At 51.9% G+C, this 17,500-nt stretch overlaps 1 protein-coding gene across 4 annotated transcripts in view; it reads right to left on the bottom strand.

The window, feature by feature from the left end:
- LOC125960197 (pseudouridylate synthase RPUSD2-like) overlaps nt 1-17,500 on the bottom strand; it is a 200,352-nt gene that overhangs the window by 149,283 nt on the left and 33,569 nt on the right. For 3 of the 4 annotated variants that reach the window (XM_049693438.1, XM_049693437.1, XM_049693439.1), the window contains exon 1: nt 13,269-13,340. The exons of the other annotated variant lie outside the window; for it this stretch is intronic. The gene's annotated coding sequence lies outside the window, so the exon portion shown is untranslated. Of the gene's footprint in view, nt 1-13,268; nt 13,341-17,500 lie in introns of those variants that run through there. 4 annotated transcript variants of the gene reach the window in all.

A 17,500-nucleotide genomic window follows, 5' to 3' on the forward strand; every position in this document is an offset into this window, starting at 1 on the left:
CAGCCAACCTCCCTGGATTCGATCCGATTGAACACTCGAGATTCTTTTATCTGGAATGTTTACCAAAAACAACTGAGCAGCAGCAGTACCGGCATATCGATCCGTGGGCGGCAGAGTCTTGCACCAAAAAGGCGGCATCCTCGTTGCAGCATAACGAGATGCAGTATCAAGTACCGGGCCCCATGGCAAGCCGCCCCTGCGCTAATGGTGGTAATTGACTTCGAAACAGTTTCCCCGCGTAAGACGATACACAACACCACGTGCAGAGAGTAGTTGGCACGCTGCCAGCCAGCCTGCCAGCTTTCTGGTGGCTTTCTGCCACAAGTTGCTTGCAGCCACGCCATTCTCGGCCTTTTTCTTCTTTCACTGTTGGGACCATCAAGCCTCCGACAAGGATGATCCATGTCGTACCGGTGCCGGCGGATGCCGATGGGTCAAGGACAAATGGGGGAGCGGGCGCTTTATGCTTTCCGCTGCTAACAACAAATTGCCGGGAAGGGAAGGAACACCTCGGACGGAGGCCACTCGCTTTCCATTCATCGTCTAATGAGCCGATCTACGTGTAGAGCGGCGGCGGGCGGCAATGGATGCGCCGAACTTGATTTCTTTTAATTAATGTCTAAACCCCCCGCGCGCCCGCTCTCCTCCAGAAGAGAGCCAATGGTCCAATGGGAAAGCGTCGCCCTCCGAAAAAAAGGGGTCGCTAGAGAACACCCGCCTTTCCCACTGAAAATGCAATCTTCCATCTGGTCCGGGTGGGGTCTGACCTCATTTAACGCCACTTTAAACACTGTTACTGTTGTTGCTTTTTGTCGGTGACGTTGAGTCGAGATCTGGATTTCATTTTGTTTTTAGTCGGCAATGCAATGCAGAACACAACAAGTGCCCTCACGAAAAGGTCTGCAGGCTGTCAGCAGAGAGGAACTGACCCTCGGACTGGTGCATCTTCGTGATGCGCCTGTCTTAATGTGAAGCCACGTCAAAAGCTGTACTAATTAAATGATCTGCGGTGGGTTTCGGAAGCCTGCTACCAGGGAGATTGTCATTACTGGCCCTAGCTGCCTCTAGACCATGATTCTAATGATGCTTTTATGGAAGATCTGCTATAGAAACACAGGTTTCTATAGTAACTGTACGGTTACAACCGCGACTTGGATACGAAAGCTCAGCATCCTGGTTTGATGGCTCACCGGAGCGAACACGGATTCAACCAGCGTACCACCACAGTAATGGCCGAGTGCGGACGCATTTTCTGCGAAATACTGTGTTTTGAGATGTGCCCTTTTCTCTCTGAGCACCATTGAGTCGTCATCATTTGCTGTTTAACACATTCTGAATGCTATATTGCTGGGATGATGATGACTACATCCACCACGAGCAAGACGACAATAAGGAAATGGTGTTGCAAGACCACGATCATGATGACGATGGTTGCGACTAAATGAAACCGACGACGACGACGACGACGACGACGACGACGACGACGAAGTGATGCTCTTAAGGCGCACCAAAACCTGAATTAATGGCTTCACAAGTTAAATTAGTCGAAGGTACCGGGGAACGGTTCTTTAAAGACCCTCTCTCCATCGTTTGCCGAGGGATTCGCTGCTCTTTGCTCGCTTGTTTTCTCTCGTTCCGTTCGTTCGTTCGCTTAAATTTGATATTCTACATAACTTATGACCTTGGCAACGGCGGCGCACGGCGGCAGCATGTTGGCCGGATCGACTCAGTCGAGCGTCGCGAAGACGAACGACGACGACGACGATGAGTTCGGGGGGTCGGGTTAATTGCTGCGAGCAAGTTCCGTCGGAAGAGCAGAGGAATCACAACAAACAGCGAACGAACGAACAGACGCACAATCAGCGTGGATGCGCTGCTTGACCGCGGTTGTGTTTGTCTATACAACGGATGAGGATTGCGCGCGATTGCGAGAAGAGTTTGGGACCTCTGCCCCTCCTCTGACCCCACATTCCAACCGTGTGAACCCGTGGCTCTTCTTTCCCTCCACTGGTGTCGCGCTGGCCTTGAGAGACATCGGAAATAGCTCTATCGGTGATGCGTCAATCGTGGACTCGAAGCACTCTAAGCAGCGCCACCGCCACGATATGACAGTCCGAAAACATAAAAAAAAGAACAGTGATTTCGTTTTATCGAGGGAAATAAAAACCGAAAAAACCTCGCGAACCCGAGAATTGAAGCACACGCGCGCGGGGTGTGCGGGCGTAAGGATTGACTCTTACAACCGAGAAACTCGAGGCGGATCGCACCAAATCCACCTCACCAGGATTAAGACCTCACACACCGGCCGTGATGGGCACGATACGGCCGAAAAGGTATCCTCCGGCTTACGGAGAGTCAAAGAATGGGCCAGAAAACGCAAGAAAGAGAGAGAGAGAGGGAACGAAAACAAACGAAACGCAATAAAATCCGAAACGAATTCACCGGGAATCCCACCGCCAGCGCCACCGCGCACTAGCACCACTCTGCAAGCATCAATCCGCTGGATTGTTGGTGGTGGTGGTGGCGCACCAGTACCATCATTGCCAAAAATATCTTTTTACGGCAGTTAACAGTGACGGCAGGGGCAGAGCCGAGTGGGGTACCACCACCACCAGGACATGGTCCGCGAGATGGTCCCGGCGAAACGACACCAGATTAGCAAGCTCTTAGCTGCTTCTGTTGCGTATCCCTGTGCGTGGCGTTAGGAAGGATTTCATTCGCTCTTTCCCTCTCACCAAACTCCGTGGATGACTCGCCGCAGGATGTACTTCACCGTTGGAGGAGCGAGCACCTGTTTTCCGCTCTTCACGGCGTTCCACCGGTCGCTCGTACCGGCAGGATTTATGCCGACAACGCCAAATGATGTACGAAACAAGTTGCTGTTCGTCTTCACCTCGCGCCAACACACAGACAGATTGTGGATCCTGTCCGTATCCTGCCTCGCCCGGCTGTCTGTCTGCCTTCGGAAAGCTACACTGTAGCGTTGGTCACCTCTAATCTTCGCGGCGAAAACGCGGGTTGCGAGTATGGTATGGTGGTGGTAGCGCCCGGCTGATGTCATCGTCCCGGGCTGCCTCGCCCCGTTCGTTCCATCCGCAAGATGAAGAAGCTGGTAAATTCTTCAAGATAAACGATGCAATAAAGAAGGATGGTCAGGAATTAAGGTGATGTTGGTATTTCTTCTTCCGCTTTTTTCCCCCGTCCTTCTGTCGCTTGCCTGGCCTGGGGCTTGGCTGGCGCGTGAGTATGGCGCGGCCACACGGTCACTCCCAGAGCCAGCAGCAATAAATACATTTTTGGCTCGACTACGAAGATGACCGACCACCGGCGCACGGTGTTGTCCCTCTCAGACACACGGTTCGTGTTGCTCGTCTCCATATCAAAGCTAAAACGGCAAGCACTAGGCAGGGCGAGCTTCAGTGTACGTTGGAGGGTGAGAAAAAGGGGGTGGTGGGAACGGTAGGGGGAGGTCTAATATTTTATTGCACGAGCACACCGGCGAACGAGCACGAGTAGCCAGGCAGCAGTAGTCTCCGTTCCGTTGATGAATTCCCTCGTGTGAGCCCGAGAGATCGGTCATAAAACAGGAAACTCACCCTTCTGGTGGTAGCATTGGTGGGGGGCTGGAGACATCAGCCGCGCACATGACACGACAAAACAACGAAAACATATTCCAGAAGCTGCACCTATTTGCTATATGTGCTTTGTGTTCGTTGAATAGAACCACACGCGAATAAAGCCGCGAGCAGCTAGCTACGACCCCGGGGAGAGCTAACGCCAAGTTTGCATCAAAGTCACCCCGGGTGAGCTTGCTCTTGGTCTTGGTCATGGTGACCGAAACACTGGCTTACATCAAAGCTGGCTGAATCCATCATTCGAATCCCGCACCAACAAGTCACCGCCAAGTCATGACAATCCCAACAGAGTAGTCTGTCAAAACACGGGCGCGCGCTCGCGCTCGCGCTTTGCATACATCGCAGCCTTGTCTGTCTAATCTAGAGCGGCGAAAGTACATTCCACGTAGCATACGAAGAAAAAAAAACTCTCCCCCGTGAAGTCTACGTACGAAAGCAACGCAACGAAAGGAAGGCCGCCGCGTCAATTCGGCATCGCCAGACCAGCCAGACAGATATTCGTCTCGACGTGCAGGTCGGTGTAGAAGGGTGAACGAAAAGTGAACGGATCCGGCGCTCCGGTCCAGACCGGCGGAGAGACACAAACCGGGAGAAGCTTGCATAACGGTACGCGCCTACGGGAATCGCGAACCCCATTCCCTACTTCGTGGCGTGACGTCGGCGTCGTCGTCACAACCATTGCCACATGTTCGGTTTCGGTCTCTTTAGCCCGGTTACGACTTCAATTCGGAAGCGCCCTTAGCCCGGCAAGCGACCGGAACGTGAGGCTAAACCACCTCAGCACCGAGTGGTGCTTGTTCATCAGAGGATGCCATTTATCAACGAAGGATTAGAGAGAGACAGAGAAAACGAATGCACACACACGGCATGAGCATGGTTCCAAGCTTAGCTTAGGAGACCAAAGCTTACTCTGATGGGTGGCAGAGGGAATCCAATGGGGCGAGTATGTCAACTGCTTACACATACTGCACTTGTACCCGTTAATCTCTGCTCATCAGTTACAGTGGAAGCAACGAGTAGATGGCCGCAAAAGGAAGCAATCGCCATCGATACGAACACTCAGAGGCCTTACCAAACAAATGGCGCGACAGAACTTATAGACCTCAGGATGAAAAACGAATTCCATTTGGAGTCTTGTTTTTTTGTGGAGCAATCTGCAGTCGGTACTATCCGCGGATGCAAATGGCAAGTATATGTCAAAGTCCAAACTAGTATTCAAATGTATTCCCCTAGACGACTTTCAAACACCGCGTCGGAAGGAATCAATTTCAGAAAACAAAACTATCACACACGAAGAGACGAAGAAGATGATGTCGGCCACAATCGTTGGCGTAGCGGATGTTCAAGTCTACCACCCCGCCGGGGGGCCATCGTATCGATTCCAAATCGACTTCGAGCGGACATGCCAGTTCAGCTACTCACAAACGTGGAGGATTCTAGGATCGGCCACGGGTACGGTGTTCCGTTTGTTGACATTCGCCACACGTTCCAGACTCTAGTCGCACTTCTGTTGCACAGAGCGCGCCGATTATCGTGTATCCCTCTCCACCCTCTAGAAGCCTCCGGGGAACCGGATGTGCAGGAAATCGAAAACTCAAAACCTATCCTTTTCTGGACTCGTCCCGTTCCTCACCGTCTCTTCGTACTTGATCGACGACGACGACGACGACGACGACGACGACGACGACGACGACGACGACGACGACGAGACGGTGCGGGCCATCGCCTCGAGGCCTATGATGGTGACATCGATAGCTGGGTAACCGTTTCGATTGCATATTTCGGTTGCAGCATCAAATCAAAGAAAACAAATCTCGACCGGCAGTTGGGGACGGGGTTGTGAAAATGATTTTTTTCCCGCTTTTCCCGTTGCAGAGACCGGATCTTGCACCGCAGGGCTCGAGGGCTCTTACAGCAGCAAGCAAGTGGGCACTACTACTTTGCTCGCTGCTCGAATCGAGCCGGCCCGAAGAGAGAGAGGTGTGTCTAGTGCCTCTAATACCGTTCCATGCATAAGTCCTTCCTTACATGGAATGCTACTTTCAAAAGGATATTGAAGAGCACCGTACCGTATGTAGAGAGAGAGGAAGGAATGTGTCGATTTGCCGGCCGGCCTTGAAGTGTGCCCTCGGCTTCCCTTCGTACTCACGGGTGTTGTTTGCGGAATGTGGACGATGATTTGCATTCCGATTCCGGTTCCTCGCCAACATATTCCATGCTTCAAAGCGGTAAAACGGCCTCACGTTTAAGAGGTACTTCTCCGGACAACACCAGTCGCCAGAATCGCCGTATCATCGTGCGTAATGGCGGAAGATGTACGCGCGCGCCCTCAAAACGTGTCAATTAACACGATTACACGGGAGACTCTCGACCAGCAAGCACAGCAAGCGGTCTCCAGCATAAAGCTCCGGATGAACAATTCAATATCTCGATGCCAATTTGAGAAGCATAAACCAAGAGGGAGAGGAATATGTTGCACAAGTAAACCGAACATCATGCGAACCTCCGCAACGAGGCGCAACAGCAGTTCATGTTCGGATCCATTATTTCAATTCATAATTGCTCACGTCATGCATGATCATGCATCATCGGGCTCGGCACCTCCCCTCGCCCCCGGGCCCTGGTTCTCATCATCGAACCACTTAACAATCAACAACGAGAAGCCGAATAGACGAGACGTAAATGGCGGTGTGACGAAACCTACTAGCCCAGAGACGACGGAGACGACACAATGGGCCTTATTGGTGGAGGTGGTGCAGGGCTGGAAAGATATGGAAAAATGTGTAACAAGCACCCACGCACCACTACTCCTCCTCCTCCTTCCCGTTATGCTCATAAATTTAATGAGACATAAATCAACGCGGCTCCACGACGCAGCGCGCATTTCGTCGCAATTTCGTCCAGCAGCAACAATTCTCGAACGATCCATTAGCATGACTTTTAATCGAAATATGGTCACCACATTCATCACCCCGACCGAGGGTGGACTGCCGCTAGTGAGCTGCATAAAGAATGCCACCAAAACACGAACGGTCCTTGTTTTCGGATCCGCTGAAAGCGACTGCAACCGATGCCGCCAATTTAATAGATCCCCTTCCATTATGATAAATGCGATCTCGGAGACACTCGCTTACGACACCGTTTTGTAACGTTTTGTTTTTTTTTGTCTCTCCTCCCGGATCAAACTCCAAACCGTTTATAGGGCAACGGCACGATGATGCACGCCTTTACGGTGCCACTGGACTGGTCGCGTGACAGGCTGCGATGCACCGAAAAACCGGTAACGGCGGAGGGCGGCCACCGAAAAGGGAAAGAAACCCGCCGAAAATAAAAACCCTTTATCATTAATTATCGCTGCGTTGCGCGTCTTCTTCTCGAAAGCTGCTGGCATCCGTTCCTGTTTTCTCCCCTCCCCCCGCTAGGCAGACGTCCCCCACAAAAGGTTGGGCTTTGGAGTTATGAAATTCTCGCGCGACGACGGCGATGAGGCGACACCGAGACAACGATATCCCCGCGAGCGAGCTTAAGGGACACACACACACACACACACACCAGGCTACTTTCCCTTTTTTAGTGGTGGCCACGTCTCGAACTTTGATTGAACGGATTTTATTCGAACGAAAAAAAAAACCCTTCCACACCAACCGACCCTATCTATCTATTGGCGGGGCGGACATGGCGACATCGTGCGCGCTCGCGCTCTTGTGTCACGCCATGTGCGCTTTGCTGGAGCACCACCACCATTCTCCAAATCTTACGCTTTGTTGTCGTCTCGGTGTGTGTCGATATATGACACTACGACACTGGTCTATCTGGACATTGGAAGGGCCCCCGTAGGCGCGTCGCGGGCTACTTTATAACCAATTTCCATCTGACTCACGGCTGATTGGTAGGCTGGCCTTTTTTATGATTTCTCTCTAAATCTACGATGTTTTCCCCGTTTTGTCTTTAACGTCTTCGCATCGCGCTGCATGCAACGCTGTGCTCGGTTCGGTGATGCTGCTGCTGCTGCTGCTGCGCCGTTGGCCCCGTTTTCTCGATGCGCGCAGCATTATGCAGCGAGCGAGCGAGCCCCATAACATAACTGAAACTCCCCATTTAATGGGAGCTTTCCCTTTCGATCCAGAAACCCTTCCAGAGAGTCTGCACGACCGAGAGCACGAAATTAAAACCAATAAAGTGCACGCACACGCGACTATCCGCACGTCATGATGATGGCCCTTCTCTCTCTCCCCCGAAGATTCCCTCCGTGAGGCGGCGAGCAAATTTTGCGCGATTTTTCCTCCCTTTTTCTGTTGTCTCACACAGCCTGTTGATGCTGCACGAAACAATAAACGAAGCGATTGCGTATCACGCGATTATGGAGCGTTCTGTAACAGCGCGAGGGCGTATGATGATGATGCTGCTGAGAATATGGCAGGGCTGGGAAAAACAGAACGAACATCAAACGCCCGTTTTCGCAACTCCCACGGGGCCAGAGAGAGAGAAAGGTGACGCGGCGCGTCCCAAAAGTCATTAGATAAGCCACGTAAGCCCGGCGCGGATGATTGGTTTGGCTACCACCGGAGCCACCACGGCCACTTCTCCATCTCTGCCTCGCTCGACCGGCGCTGTTCGTAATCGTGCACCCGCGGGTCATCCCCAGCATCAGCGGCATGACATCATCGCTAGCGCGATGTTACTGACGCTGCTGTTGCTGCTGCTGCTGCTACCTTCAAGCATATCTGCGGGTCACCTCACCTCAAATCACGCCGTCAGCCTTTTTGTGCCCTGCGCGCGCCAAGTCATCAACGCGCGCCATCGCTGGCTTAGCGCACGTCTAACATCGCCTAAAAACATCGATCTTCTATCGACAGACGGACGGACGGACGGACGAACGGAGGCTCTACACCACGCGGGGTGGAGAGTTTTGAAAACGGAAAGCCTCCAGAGCACCAGAAGGTCAATGCTTTTGCACAACACACCATTCTGGCCTCGCTGATTGGTGTCGCTGGTGGTGGTGGTGTTTTCAAATCGAATAGGGTTTCTCCAAGGTTATACCTCGGACTCGACGTTCTCGCACATTCAGCACGCCAAGACAGGGCTCATCAATAACATATTTTGCACCCTGACAGCCCCTTATTTTTGTGCCCGTGATGGGCCCCGCGTGATTAGCGCGGATTTATCCTCGCCTCATCTTGACACGGAGCGGCATGCAACGATAAAAAAACACGTTTCGATATTTTATATTTTAAAAGTTAGCATCAAGCGATCGAAGATGGCGACGACGACGACACCGTGCATATCTATTCCGTTTATTTATGCTGAGGTAATTATGAGAAGCCATTCTTTAGCCGTTTGTTCGAATTTCAATGCCCTGGAGATTGCACGCACTGGGTTTCTGTCGCTGTCTGTCGAGTGGGGCCACGATGCTGCTACCGGTTCACCATCACCAAGAGGTCAGAGCCGGACGAACGCGGGGGGGGACTATTAATCTCCGTTCCAAGCAATAGGTTATGGTGTTGCGCTGTTGCAACGCGCGGCCGCGCATCTGCAGCAACAACAACAACAACAACAACCATACTCTCGCTTACCTAGTTTTCGTGATTTTCGTCTTCCAAACCGCATCATCGCAACGCACACGACGCTCGAAGTAGTAGTCGATCGAAGATGAACTGTGAAGTAGCTGCTATAAAACGGAGCAACCCAGAAGAAGAGTCCAGAAGAGTGCGCGAACGGTTTGCGTAAGCAGCACTCTCCGGAGTTGGGTCAGTGACGAATAAGACGAAAAGGCCACTCGACAGTGCTCTACGCACTCGCATCCACGAACGAGAGTAAAAGTAATGGCAGCAACGAAAACCCCCGAGAGTGAAACAAAGTCATCAACGTCGCAAAGTGTTGCTGCTGCTGCGGCTGCTGCTGGAGTGTAAATAGAAAATTCCAAAATATTCAAACACCAACAACCAAGCATCGCACCACCCCCCGAAAGAAGGAAAATGCCGCACATACAGTAGGCCAGCCGCCAGGCAACAACGAACGAGATCGAAATCCATCAACGGCAGCAGCCAAAGCAGCGTGTGTTGCATGCATGTAACAGCGGCCAGTGGTGCGGCGAGACAGTGGAACAGATCATGCCCCACTCCTCTACGCCCCATATGCTGTTTGGCCAAACATTTAACATCAATTATCCAAATGCAACTGTGCACACGCGTACACGGTGCGAGACGGTCGGTCTCGAACCTCGCGGATACAACAACCGTCGCGGCACGATGTTTCACTTTGGTTCCTCCAAATGGCGGACACAGCAGAGGCCCATGCTGGGGCCATCTGCTCAACCATCATCTACCCCCCTTTCCCTCTCTCTCTCTCTCTCTCTCTAGGGCGACGCCTCTCGAGCCAGCCAAAAACAACACCTTTGCGCGCCGTTACACGCGGCGCAGCGGTTACGCTTGAACGCGAGGCGAGAGCTCGCGAACCTCTGGATAAAAAGAGAGTGAGATTGCTGACATTTTTGTGAAGCCCAATAATAAGCGAGAAGCGTCCCGAGACATGGGCGTCGTGTACTTCAGCAGCACGCCGCGATCGATCAGTAAAACCAGCAAAAAACTAACAAAGCGAACGAACTTTCGCTAGTAGCACGCGCCAACATCACCTTCTCGATGGCGGCGAGAGGCAGGCGGTGTCTCTACGACACCGCACCTCTTGGGTGGATTAGGTGTTAGATGGCCAGAGGCGCCGGCGGCGGCGGCGGTGACGGCGGATTGCGCATTTTGTAATGAAACGAATCGCGCGAATCGCGGCACTTTCACCGTAACAAGCCGGACTAACTCCAGCCGCAGTCCAGTCACCTTCTCATTTCGAGGCCCAGATGCAGAGAGAGCGAGAGACGGGGGAAAGGGAGGTCCGCTTATCGAATCTGCTCGATCATGCATCGGCTGGCAATCGCTGACCTGAAGGAGGCACAGTCACAACAGATCCTCCTTTTTCGCGCCCCATTCACCGTTGATAAGGAAAAGTCAACAAATACCCTACCAACCGTCTAGATGCCTATTCGTTTTGCAGCTCAGAGCCTTTCAAGGGGACTCTGAGGCCACCGGCTACTGATGCATAATCCCCGGGAAAGAATAATTTGCACCGGAACAGCCGCACCTAAATACGGGCACCGGAACCAACAACACGGTCGTCGTCTTAATCCTTCGACTTCGGTACGCTCTCTCCCTGATCCCAGTGTCGGTTGTCACGTGTGTTAAGCTGGTGAGCTAGCAAAGGCCTACTGAAAGGTGTCGTCGTCGTCTCGTCGAAGTGCTGGTGGTTGCTACCAGAAACATTCGCGGAAGAAATTAAAGCATCACAGCAACACCGTTTACACCGATAAGCAACCGGATCCTCGGTAGCAGCGAGAACTTTGTCCTTTCCCTAGGCTCACAAGGATTCGGTTTCGACCAGACTGCGGCACGGAGTGCACGGCAAGAACACGCGACATCCGTTATGTAATGTTTTGTCCAGCACCAATGTGGGAAAGGGACGCACCCCTGAGGCGAGTGACGCAGATACTGGCCCTAAATGTCAATCCATTCGTCCAACGACGGCAGACGAGGAGCGCGGCATGATGGTGGTTGACTTCCCTTCGATTTTCACTTTCTTCACCATCACCACCACCACCACAGCGATGGCCACGCTAAAAACGATCTAAATCAAACATCACGCGCTGCCGGCGATGCCGCCTGCGACTGATTGGTCGTGCAACGGCAACAGACCAGGGAAAGGCCTTCCCCGATTTCCGGTTTACATAAACCCGATGCCAACCCGGTGCCAAACTGTTCGACCTGAGCATCCGTGTTCGATTATCGAAGACTTGGCGGCGGCGGTGGCCACACAGTTTTGACAATTAATCCCGCCACGGGACCACGTGCACCATGTCGTACGTTTGCGGCGCTTCGTTTGAAGTTAAATTTGGTGGAAATTCGCTTCATTCGGAAACACACGCCAAAGAGCCAACCTTCGCGAAAGGGATCGTTGAAGAACCAAGAACAACGTACTGCAGCTAGCCTTCCAAAAGCGGACGTAAATACTAGTTCACGAAGTGGAGTGGAGTGATGCAGGGAAATTGAAAAGAAAGGGGAAAACGAATTGTAATGGAACGTTTGATTACTTTTTGCCGAACGAACGCGGGCCCCACGTGCAATGCAGGATATGGCGACTGCAACGACTGCAACGACTGCAACGACGACGAGGTGTACCAGGAGCAGCAGGATTACGATGGTGATGGCGACGTAGTGCCGTGTAGCCAGCCGGCTTGGCCAGCAAGGCCACTGCACGGCGATGCAGTCACTCTCTGCAGCAGTACGGGCTGCACACACGATTGTTATTTACGCTCCACCTTGTTTCACACCCCGTTTCCTTTCCTTCCTGGCTTTCCTCCGGGTTTCTTTCCTCCGAGAACACACACACACACGGCACAGAAGGCACACGGCAGAAATTAGAATGTAAAGGCAAGACCGCGGGCCACGGAGCACAACGCTACGCTACGACACCTTCTTCTTCTGCTACTGCTGCTGCTTGTTATTGTGCCCTTCTGGTGCCGGCAAAGGATCACACAATCACGATCCACGTACTTCACAATCGGTGTGCTACCGGCGGTGCATACCAGGGAGACCAGGGACCAGGACGAATTCTCGAGCACTTTTGCCGGGAGCACACAATACAATTCGTGCACGGCGGAAGTGGAACAACAGAAATTACTTTCACTCACGACAGACCGCGGATTGCACCGTTCGATCGAACGGTGACGACGACGACGACGATGAATTCCGTTGTCCGCTCTGGGCGTTCAGTGCATCACGGATTGCGCTTCTTGGAAGGTCCTCAACCAGAGCATGCGATACGAGGAAAAGCGAGCGAATTTTCCTTCCTCTGCTAAGCTTCGCAGACTGTCTGTAGGGTTGGCTTTTCGGGTATTTTGACGGAATTTGGAGCAAAACCCTTCAGTCCAACACTCTCTGCTGAACTCGGGCGATCGCGCGCTTGGTTTTTCCCTCCAATCTGCTCCGCATCGGAGTTTTTCTATTGCGTAAAACGGAAAGCGTGGTGGTGTTTGTTGTGTAACAACCGCGACCGCGAAGACCACGACGTCGTCGTCGTCGTCGTGACCAGCAACTGTTTGACGGTTGTAACCGGCGGCCATTTGAACCTCCCTCAAAAACCCTCCGCCCCCCCCGGCGTGTGACGAATTGATTGGCGCGAAATGATGATCGTTTAGCAGCAGACAACAAAAAAAACGGATAAAGGGTGAGGCAAAGAAAAACGATGTGAAAACTCGAAGACGAAGAAAAAGCCGCCTCGAAACTTGATGAATGGACAACAAGCGGGAAAATATGGGTGGCCTGTCCTAAGGGAGCACGGGGACAACGTTCACACACGCGTACACACACACGCATACACGCACTCATTAGCACGTGCGAGGAGCAGGATGATCCCTGCCGAGTCACATTCCCACATCATTTTCCGCAGCGCGTTTTCGTATCACCACAAAACGCGGACAACCCCCCCCCCCCCCCGCCATGCCGCTACTTTTGGGGCATTTTTTCTAAATTTATGCTTTACACCGCACACACACACACACGCTGGCCCGCCCTCCTCGCAAAAAAAACATACATTTTTGTGATAAACCGATCGAACCGATATTCCGACAGAAGAACTATACGACGAACGACCGTTCGAACCGATTCCGACAGAAGAACTGCGACGGTACGACGGAAAAACTACGAGTTGGACCGTACGAGATCGGGCACTGAAGACAGCGCTTCGGGTGTTTATCGTGCCTCGTGGTGGGCCACTCAGTCAGAGCAACCAACCGACGAACCGACGACGACGACACCGACGGCGAACACGCGGCGCGGTCGGTCGGTCGGTCGGTTGAGAGCATCGAACGACGATCATCGAGGGCGGCATGCTTACGTCCGGCACACACCCACCCCTTTGTTGGGGGGGCTAGAAGGGAATATAGCGAGAAAGGGTGTGTACCGATGTCCGATGTTCGATGCTGCTGCTGATGCTGCAGCAAGCAGGTGGTAGAAGCGCGTGTCGAGTAGATGATAAAGAGAGAATTGAAGAAAAGGGGATAAGAGAGAGAGAGAGATAGAGAAAGAGAGAGCGAGACAGAGGGAGAAAGTAAATAAATCTGGTTGTTTACACTTGGAAGACAAAGCTCTACAACCGCCGCAACCGCGTCATTCATTTGCTTTCGTTCGCTGGATGCTGCTGCTGCTGCTGCTGCTGCACCGCTTCCATGCACATGTGGGTCTCAAGGTTGTTGTTGTTGTTGTTATTGCGTGCCGGTTGCATGCCACTAGCCACCACCCACTTAACGGTTTAAATGGTGCAGCACACAACGCAGCCAGCAACGACGTCCACGAGCACGACAATTATTCAAAACGCGGCGCTGCTTACGGTCGAATGGAGCTGGAATGGCTTGACTACCATATTCCGATCCGATCTCCAGCTGATCTCCTGCACCACCACCACCGAGGGCTTGCGAGATCCGATTGCCACAGTGGGGCAACCTGCCTTGGACGCCCTCGCAACACCAGACAGCACGTGGAGGGTGGTGGTTGGTGAATATGAATGAGTAAGACGCACAACAAAGCGGGTGCACGATCCGACTAAGTGCGTCCGTGGGAGTCTTTTCTACTCGAGAGCCAACAATAGCTTCAGAGTAAAATATAGAAATTGGAGCAACAAAACGATATGCAGAGGCCACTCGAACCCACAAAAACCAGTTAAAGTTCTGGTAATTCCAGTATTCCAATAACAGTTAAGCTAACTAGCGCTAATCACCAATCACCCTCATCAACATCATGCTCACCTAGCAACGATCGAAGCAATCGTTTATTTATCATGCTTCATTCACAACGAGCGCTAGCGAGCGGGCGGCGGGCGCGCGATCCAATCAGCTCGATCCATCCATCGATCGGATTCGATTTAGCATAAACAAACAAACCGATTCGCAGGCCCGGCAGTTTTCCCGCATAAATTCACTTCGGCGTAGCGCCGTAGCCGCGTGCCCCGTAAGTTTGCCGACAGATTTACTCGAAATTAAAACAACATCCAAACCGGCAGTCACTATCATACACACACACACGCACACCCCTCCCCGCTTGTTTGCTCTCACCATCCAAGCGATGATCTTGGTTCGATGGTATCGCGTGTCTTACGCACGTCATTAGCAGCAGCAGCAGCAGCAGCAGCATCGACGCTGGTGCTACCGAAGTGGCTGATAGCACCAGCTACGGCTCGAGAGCTGCTGGCCCCACGAAGCCAGCGTGAGCTCCAACGAACGAAGCTCCACGATGTTCGTGCTCATCGTGCTCCGCACTCAAAACCGACCGTTGGGGACTCTCCTGGCCGCTCATCTTACGAAGCCAGCACTCAGACCACACGACGTACGCGGACCACTCGGCGGCGGCATTCTATTTTTACCCATCCATTATGATTTTTCCATTTTCCACACCCCACCTGACCACCACCACGACAATGGCGAGTGCGTTTGTTTGATGTTGCGTCGCTGCTGCCTCGTTGTCATAGTAAAAAAAACCCGCCATCGAGCCGTCGATACTCATGAGCTACTACGATCGAAGCTACCTACGACAGCCACGGTAACGTCACCTCGGCTCGTGCTCTTCTCTTCTATTTTGGAGCTGTCACCAGCCACCCCTCGCTCCTTCCTCGCAAGCAAAGGACACGACGGACTGCTTTGACACGGATTTTCCCTCCATTTTTTGGGTTCCCGTCCGTTTCGTGCTGCCTGCCGCTGCCTGCTGCTGCCTCTGGAGGGAATTGGGGCTGTAACCCGCCGGGCACTCAGACGCCTCACATGACTCACCTTGCAGTGTCCTTCGATTCCACAAACCACCTCTCCCCTCCCCTTACAACCATTATGAGCAGGAGATGCTACTTTTTGCCTTCCAGAATGTTGTGTTTCGCTTGCAGTTTGAATTTCAATCTGCATCATCTTCGGTCTGTGTCTTGCATGCTTCACTGAGAAAAGACAAAAGTGCAATACAACTGCACAGCTGAAGAGGGACACAGCATTGAGTTGAGCATAACGGAACATGGTTCGGACAGGCAGCAGCATTCCACCTCGTAGCTGCTGCTCCCACCAATGTTGCAGCAAAACGGACGAAGAATCTGCCTCAAGATTGTCTTGTGAGGGAGAGAAAGGCGCCGCGAAAGGTGTGCGCGCGCGGGAACGCTACTTTTTTCTTCCTTTTTTTTTCTCCGTTGGAAAACAAAACGTAATGCCGGCCAGTGACACCGGAAGCCGGTGTAGTGGCTGGAGCCCGGAAACGCGGGTTCGGTTGCAGCAGTTGCTGGTGCTGGCCACCAGCACCGCCATAAAACAACAACAACAATGCCAACTCATCACGGAACCACGCGACCAAAGGCGACCCCGAGGCCGTACCACCGTTCCACCACCGGCACACGAAAGGAAATCGCGCGACCGCGGAAAATCGATTTCCCGCTGCACTTTTCCCTGTTTCGTTCGCTCTCTCTCTCTCTCTCTCTCGCTCTTTCACTCTTTTTATCATCTTCTTCCGCGGACCATTCCGAGTTTACTACACGGACCGGACGGACGGGACTTACGGCACCGACCTGATGGTGATGGTGGACCCCGAAGAAGAGCCCCGCGCTGGTTGGTTGGTGGTGATGACGGTCGGAAGCAATAAGGATGTGTGCCCGGAGACCCCCGTACGCCACCAGAGTAGCGGAAGTGCGGCACTCTGTGTGTGTGTGTGTGTCAGTGTGTTTGTGCTGTGGCAGAACTGTCGTGCTGAGGAATTTCAAAAAGGCACGAAACTGTCCAAACTGCGGCAGCAAATGAGCATGCAATCGCACGAACCCCGGGGTACCCGGCACCGCCGGCTGTTATGGCCAGGAACGGCCAAACCCTGCTGCCGGGGCGATAAGGTAGGGCGTGAAGGAGAGGTGGAAGTGGTGGGGGTAGGGGCTAGTTTATTTAGATCGGGATGATATTTACAAATCGCTGGTCGGTGGCTTAGGTTTGTGGCGCGTTCCAACAGACACATTGCAGTCTGCTGCTGGAGAGGTTTCCCTTCGGTTGCACCAAACCATTACCATGTGGAGGTAGCAGAGCATATGATTCGATGACGACGTAACTTTTACATCATTTCGGGAGAGACTTTAAATTAATTTGAAATTTAAAAATGTTCATTGTTTGAGGATTTTTTAAAACGAACCCATCAGACTTTATTTTATTGTCTAAATGTTATATCAAAATATAATCTATTAAGAATGTTATTTTAAAATTTGAGAAATATTTGCTTAAAAATGACGCCAAAGCATTCATTTCAAGGAAACATCTCTTCGAAAATCCCCTTTTTGTGGTGTTCATTGTGCTCGACATTTGAGATGGGAAAATGGGAAATTCTTCAACAGTTTCTCCAGATATTTCCATGAATTGTTAATTAAAAATTCCGAAAACGGGAGTGGCAAAAAGGTTAGTTTATACAATTTTGCTTACAAAACCACTGGTTTGAGATTCTAAATATTAGTATTAGCAATTCTAATGAAAAGGCAATTGCGTAAAGCTTGTAAATGAGAACTTCATGGGAATTCGTTCAAAGTTTCAAAAGGATTGGCCCAGTGCTTTTACTGCTAAAATGAGCATCGATTTAGAAAACGCTAGTTTCGGGAAAATCGCTTCCAAAATTCCAAAATGTACTAACAAATGTAAGACACGTGATTGTTCAAAAATACTTAACGTTTCTATGTTTACTTCGATTAATTCCAAAAGGTTGCATACTACTCTTGAAAGGTTCAACATTCATTACAACAAATAAAACGATTTTTGTTCTTTTACTAATAAT

Source organism: Anopheles darlingi, chromosome 2, assembly GCF_943734745.1.
Source record: "Anopheles darlingi chromosome 2, idAnoDarlMG_H_01, whole genome shotgun sequence".
Lineage (NCBI taxonomy): Eukaryota > Metazoa > Arthropoda > Insecta > Diptera > Culicidae > Anopheles > Anopheles darlingi.